The 7,500-nt window shown below is 46.1% G+C and overlaps 1 non-coding gene across 1 annotated transcript in view; it reads left to right on the forward strand.

Annotated features, from left to right (window-relative positions):
* The first annotated feature begins 7,139 nt into the window (after positions 1-7,139).
* The window catches only part of LOC143508157 (18S ribosomal RNA), a 1,839-nt gene continuing 1,478 nt past the window's right edge, over positions 7,140-7,500 (forward strand). Inside the window, exon 1 of the ribosomal RNA XR_013129210.1 lies at positions 7,140-7,500. This exon is cut by the window's right edge and continues 1,478 nt beyond it. This is a non-coding gene — a ribosomal RNA (18S ribosomal RNA).

The following is a 7,500-nucleotide window of genomic DNA, read 5'->3' on the forward strand; positions in this document are numbered from 1 at the left end:
CAGGATCAAGAAAAATTGTCAGTTTTTTTTTCTATCTTGCTTAGAAATAGGTGTAAATTGACTCTGAAGTGTCATATCAGGCAATGCACAGAGTCCTTAAATATACCAGTAGCATGAGGTTTTTGTTGGAAATTAGTCTATTTCCCTTCCTGAGTTAGACCATATACAAGTAGTAATCTTCAGGCAATGCACAGAGTCCTTAAATTTACCAGTAGCATGAGGTTTTTGTTGGAAATTAGTCTATTTCCCTTCCTGAGTTAGACCATATACAAGTAGTAATCTTCAGGCAATGCACAGAGTCCTTAAATATACCAGCAGCAGGTGGTGGCTTTTAGTGAAAAAAGCATAAAAGTGTCCAAAAAACATGCTCTTTAGCTCAGGTACATCCCCAGGATCAAGAAAAATTGTCAGTTTTTTTCTCTATCTTGCTTAGAAATAGGTGTAAATCCAGTCTGAAGTGTCTGATCAGAAAATGCACTAAGTCCATTTTTTCTGTTATACCATACGCATTTGCCACTGGGTGGCTCCTCCAGACACATCTGTCCACTTGGAGTGTCCAATGAAGGTGCACTCATCTGGGCATGAGGTAAAGTTATTAAGCTTCCTTAATAGAACACACCTGGTCCCTAATCAAGAGGGCGGGAAAGGCACATTCCACATTGCGCATTGCGTGTTCCGTATTGCAGCCATCCCTAAGCAGTAGGTCGCGCTGGGATTGCTCATTGCGTATTGCGTGTTCCGTATTGCAGCCATCCCTAAGCAGTAGGTCGCGCTGGGATTGCTCATTGCGTATTGCGCATTGCGTGTTCCGTATTGCAGCCATCCCTAAGCAGTAGGTCGCGCTGGGATTGCACATTGCGTATTGCGTGTTCCGTATTCCGACCATCCCTATTTAAGGGTTAGGCGCTGTTAAGATTTTTCAAAGTCCAAGAATATACCAGCAGCATAGACACTTAGAATAAAAAAGAGGCCGTTTTAAATAAAATATACCAGTAGCATAGACACTTAGAATAAAATAGAGGCCTTTTTAAATTAAATATACCAGAGGCATAGACACTTAGAATAAAATAGAGGCCTTTTTAAATTAAATATACCAGAGGCATAGACACTTAGACTAAAATAGAGGCCGTTTTAAATAAAATATACCAGTAGCATAGACACTTAGAATAAAATAGAGACCTTTTTAAATTAAATATACCAGAGGCATAGACACTTAGAATAAAATAGAGGCCTTTTTAAATTAAATATACCAGAGGCATAGACACTTAGACTAAAATAGAGGCCGTTTTAAATAAAATATACCAGTAGCATAGACACTTAGAATAAAATAGAGACCTTTTTAAATAAAATATACCAGAGGCATAGACACTTAGAATAAAATAGAGGCCTTTTTAAATTAAATATACCAGAGGCATAGACACTTAGACTAAAATAGAGGCCGTTTTAAATAAAATATACCAGTAGCATAGACACTTAGAATAAAATAGAGGCCTTTTTAAATTAAATATACCAGAGGCATAGACACTTAGAATAAAATAGAGGCCTTTTTAAATTAAATATACCAGAGGCATAGACACTTAGAATAAAATAGAGGCCTTTTTAAATAAAATATACCAGTAGCATAGACACTTAGAATAAAATAGAGACCTTTTTAAATTAAATATACCAGAGGCATAGACACTTAGAATAAAATAGAGGCCTTTTTAAATAAAATATACCAGAGGCATAGACACTTAGAATAAAATAGAGGCCTTTTTAAATTAAATATACCAGTAGAAAAGACACTTTGAGTAAAAAAGGCCATTTTAAATAAAATATACCATGGCCAAATGAACTTAGAATAAAAGAGGAGAGTTTAGTTTAAATTATACCATGGTTAAATGCTGTTAGAAAAAAAGTGCACAGTTTAATCTTATTTGGAAGGCGCATTGACTCTTAAAGTCCACAAGATGTCACCGGTACTCCATCGTTTTTTTTCTGTTATACCATATGTACGTGCCACTGGGTGGACCCTCCAGACACCTCAGCCTAGTTGAAGTGTCCGATGAAGGTGCACTCATCTGGGCATGAGGTAAAGTTATTATACCAACATCATGTGGAGGTTTTCAAGTCAGAATTTGCACAAAGTCCCTAAATATACCAGAAGCATGGAGTTTTATGAGTGAATTAGTCTATGTCCCTTACTTTGTTAGACCATACACAAGATATTTTCTTCAGGAAATGCACAGAGTCCAATGCTATAACATTGCCAGGTGGTGGCTTTAAGGGAAAAAAGCATAAAAGTGTCCGAAAAACATGCTCTTTAGCTCGGGTACATCCCCAGGATCAAGAAAAATTGTCAGTTTTTTTTTTCTATCTTGCTTAGAAATAGGTGTAAATTGACTCTGAAGTGTCATATCAGGCAATGCACAGAGTCCTTAAATATACCAGTAGCATGAGGTTTTTGTTGGAAATTAGTCTATTTCCCTTCCTGAGTTAGACCATATACAAGTAGTAATCTTCAGGCAATGCACAGAGTCCTTAAATTTACCAGTAGCATGAGGTTTTTGTTGGAAATTAGTCTATTTCCCTTCCTGAGTTAGACCATATACAAGTAGTAATCTTCAGAATATGCACAAAGTCCATAAATATACCAGCAGCACGAAGTTTTCAAGTGGAAAATATTCTATGTCGCTTCATTTGGTATACCATAGGCGTCAGTTTTCGGCGAAAATAATTCTATGTCGATAAAAATGTTATACCATACGTATGATTTTGTGTTCAAAAATCGCACTATGTTCCAATTTTGACCAAGGGGTGGATCATCCAGAGGCCTCGATCCTCTGACAGTGCCCGCCGAATGTGCACCCAGACGGACATGCATCTCATTCCCCCTGTCTGGATGATTTTATGAATGGGTGATATGCAAACACCTACCATCAGGTATATAGGGGAGAGGGTCTTCTGAAAGCCACATATATGGTATACCATAAATGAAGACAAGGATTATGGCGCACGCTTTGCCCGACCAAAGGTCACTCCCTGGGCATTTTAGAGGATTTGAGAGGCCTCTTTATGGATCTCACAAATGATCCATGCATGGAATTTTGCACACTTTATCCGAATAAAGTGCACTTTTGGGCTTATGAGAGTAGGTTGGTATGCCTCTCTCTGGATGTGAGGAAGGATCCAGGAATAAAGGCATGTAATGCCACACAATTTATCCGACTAAATGACACTCTTGGGCTTATGAGAGAGGATGAGGGGCCTCTCTGTGGATGTCAGAAAGGCTCCATGCATGAAAGCATGTAATGTCACACACTTTATCCGATTAAAGTGTACATGTTGGGCTTATGATTAAGCATGAGGGCCCTATATGTGGATGTCAGAAAGGTTCCAGGCTTAAAGGCATGTAATGTCACACACTTTATCCGATTAAAGTGTACATGTTGGGCTTATGATTAAGCATGAGGGCCCTATATGTGGATGTCAGAAAGGCTCCATGCATGAAAGCATGTAATGCCACACACTTTATCCGATTAAAGTGCACATTTGGGCTTATGATTAAGCATGAGGGCCCTATGTGTGGATGTCAGAAAGGCTCCATGCATGAAAGCATGTAATGCCACACACTTTATCCGATTAAAGTGTACATGTTGGGCTTATGATTAAGCATGAGGGCCCTATATGTGGATGTCAGAAAGGTTCCAGGCTTAAAGGCATGTAATGTCACACACTTTATCCGATTAAAGTGCACATTTGGGCTTATGATTAAGCATGAGGGCCCTATGTGTGGATGTCAGAAAGGCTCCATGCATGAAAGCATGTAATGCCACACACTTTATCCGATTAAAGTGCACATTTGGGCTTATGATTAAGCATGAGGGCCCTATGTGTGGATGTCAGAAAGGCTCCATGCATGAAAGCATGTAATGTCACACACTTTATCCGATTAAAGTGTACATGTTGGGCTTATGAGAGTAGGTTGGTATGCCTCTCTCTGGATGTGAGGAAGGATCCAGGAATAAAGGCATGTAATGCCACACAATTTATCCGACTAAATGACACTCTTGGGCTTATGAGAGAGGATGAGGGGCCTCTCTGTGGATGTCAGAAAGGCTCCATGCATGAAAGCATGTAATGTCACACACTTTATCCGATTAAAGTGCACATTTGGGCTTATGATTAAGCATGAGGGCCCTATGTGTGGATGTCAGAAAGGCTCCATGCATGAAAGCATGTAATGTCACACACTTTATCCGATTAAAGTGTACATGTTGGGCTTATGATTAAGCATGAGGGCCCTATGTGTGGATGTCAGAAAGGCTCCATGCATGAAAGCATGTAATGTCACACACTTTATCCGATTAAAGTGTACATGTTGGGCTTATGATTAAGCATGAGGGCCCTATGTGTGGATGTCAGAAAGGCTCCATGCATGAAAGCATGTAATGTCACACACTTTATCCGATTAAAGTGTACATGTTGGGCTTATGATTAAGCATGAGGGCCCTATATGTGGATGTCAGAAAGGTTCCAGGCTTAAAGGCATGTAATGCCACACACTTTATCCGTTTAAAGTGCACGCTTCGGCTTAAGAGAGGAGTTGAGAGGCCTCTCCCTGGAAGTCACAGATGATCCAGGCCTGCAATGGCAGACACTATATCACTTTATCCGAGTAAGAGGCTCCCTCTGAGCAAAGTAGGGGGGGAGTGAGGCCCCCCCCGGAGGTCTGAAAAGATCCAGGCCTTTAAATGACACGGGCTGTGCCCGAGCAAAGTGCCCACGCTGGGCAAGGGTGGAGGCGTGATGCTCCCCCTTATGGAGGTCGTCCTACCTCCATCCTCACGTAATGTATTTCGACCTGTGCGTATCCGGAGGGTGCTATGCGCAAGCCCGGAAGATGCTGGTTTCGGCTGGCCTTACCGGATCCAATGGTATAGCACCTAGGTGCGCTCTAAGGCCGTAAACCCCCCCCATGTGTTTGAGAATGGTAGGTGTTATACCATTGCCACGAACCACTTATTGAATCAGCCATGCCCTTTCGGCAATCGAGTCTCAGAGGTGTGTCCGAGGGAAGATTTGCCTTGGCGGGCATGGCTGTCTGGCATCTCCCCGACCCTGGAGGAATGCGCTAACGGTGTAATGCAAACACCTACCAGCAGGTATATAGGGGAGCATGCTTTCTGAGCCTTATATGATTGTACCATAATAAGGATCAGAAGAAAGGCAGTGCGTTAAGGTGAACTAGCCCGACTCTAATGCACCTTGACGGCTTAAGGGGAGGGATAAGTGACCCCTGCTGATGGAGGTCAAAGACATCCGTGTCTCTCAGGCCTTCGAACCACTGCTTGCGCCCGACCGAAATGCCACTGCTGGGCATGGGTGTAAGAGTGGTGACCCCCCTTATGGAGGTCTGTCCAACCTCCAGCCTGCATGCTCCACCTCGGCCTGTGCGTATCCGGAGGGTGCTGTGCGCAAGCCCGGAAGATGCTGGTTTCGGCTGGCCTTACCGGATCCAATGGCACAGTACCTAGGTGCGCTCTAAGACCGTTATCCGAACCCAAGTCCGCCAGGGGTTTTTCTGTTATACCAGTAGCATCGACCATCACTTTGATCAGCCAGGCCTTTTCGGGGGTCGAGCGTCCGAGGTGTGTCCGAGGGAAGATTTGCCTTGGCGGGCATGGCTGGCGAGTACCTCCCCGGCCGTGGAGGAAAACGCATACGGTGCATTGCAAACACCTACCAGCAGGTATATAGGAGAGCATGTCTCTTGAGTTCATCCTAACCTTATAATGGTTATCCCATTCATAAGGCCTGGATGCAAGGCGGTGCGTGAAGGTAACATTAGCCTGACTCTAACACTTTCACCGGTTAGGGGTGGAGTGGTGACCCCCCTAACACTGGAGGTCTCGCCGACCTCCAGGCACCAGCCTCACATGCTCTACCTCGGCCTGTGCGTATCCGGAGGGTGCTGTGCGCAAGCCCGGAAGATGCTGGTTTCGGCTGGCCTTACCGGATCCAATGGCACAGTACCTAGGTGCGCTCTAAGACCGTTATCCGAACCCAAGTCCGCCAGGGGTTTTTCAGTTATACCAGTAGCATCGACCATCACTTGGTTCAGCCAGGCCTTTTCAGGGGTCGAGCGTCCGAGGTGTGTCCGAGGGAAGATTTGCCTTGGCGGGCATGGCTGGCGAGAACCTCCCCGGCCGTGGAGGAAAACGCGTACGGTGGATTGCAAAAACCTACCAGCAGGTTTTTAGGGAGAGCGTCAATCTCGAGGGCGTTCGGAGCTCTCCCGATCTATTGGCATACGATGCCCGCCAGGGGTTAGGCTCTCGGGTTACCACTTAAGGTTTCTCCCTGTCATAAGAAAGACAACCGGTCAAACCAATGCGCAATGTACAATGAGGTGCGAGCTCATATCCTATATATTGCTCAGAGCCGCAACCTCGGTGCGACATACCTAGGTACAGGAATAGGGCGAGAGGTGGATGCGCTCCTTCAGGACGGGTAGGTCGGCAGCCTCTCGGGTATGATCGTTCACCAACGAAAGCTGTACAAAAGGGGTGACTGCGCTCATTGAGGACGGCAGCCTCAACATGACATACCTATCAAAAACTCTCCCATGAGGTGTGTGCGCTCCTTCAGGATGGGAGGTCGGCAGCCTCGGTATGATCATGATGACCGAGACACAGGCCTTGGGTTGGGCCTAGGGTTGAAGCCTTCTGTGCCGCCCGGGTAGTTCCTCCCCAAACCAGCGGGCATGCCTCTATGGGGGGGCCTCGGTCTGAAAAGACACGATCCTCACCCGGAACCGTCTGAGGGAAGCGTTGAAGGCCGGTCTGTCTACACAGGTGTCCGCTATCGGCGTCCATGGTGTACGGGTGAGAGCCAGCAGTGGATCGGGTTAGTTCAACACATGCTTGGCCTCACCCCGCCTGGTCACGGAATCACTCATTTCTCGGTTACGTCCCACAGTAGCGCGCGCGCGTGCTGGGAGCTGACGAGGGCTCTCTCCCCCACGCTGACGGCGCACCCCTGCTGCACCGATGGTGGGCGTCCGGTACCGAGGTGGGCCCCTGACCCTGCCCGGGGGATGGAGCACGCCGAGGTGGCCGCGACGTTAGCTGGTGTCCCTTTCACCACCGCGGTGCAGCTACCTGGTTGATCCTGCCAGTAACATATGCTTGTCTCAAAGATTAAGCCATGCAGGTCTAAGTACACACGGCCGGTACAGTGAAACTGCGAATGGCTCATTAAATCAGTCATGGTTCCTTTGATCGCTCCACACGTTACTCGGATAACTGTGGTAATTCTAGAGCTAATACATGCAAACGAGCGCTGACCCCTCTGGGGGATGCGTGCATTTATCAGATCCAAAACCCATCCGGCGGGGCGCGGGCCCCCCGGCCGCTTTGGTGACTCTAGATAACCTCGGGCCGATCGCGCGCCCTCCGCGGCGGCGACGTCTCATTCGAATGTCTGCCCTATCAACTTTCGATGGTACTATAGTCGCCT

This window comes from Brachyhypopomus gauderio, unplaced genomic scaffold (genome assembly GCF_052324685.1).
Source record: "Brachyhypopomus gauderio isolate BG-103 unplaced genomic scaffold, BGAUD_0.2 sc812, whole genome shotgun sequence".
NCBI classification, from domain to species: domain Eukaryota; kingdom Metazoa; phylum Chordata; class Actinopteri; order Gymnotiformes; family Hypopomidae; genus Brachyhypopomus; species Brachyhypopomus gauderio.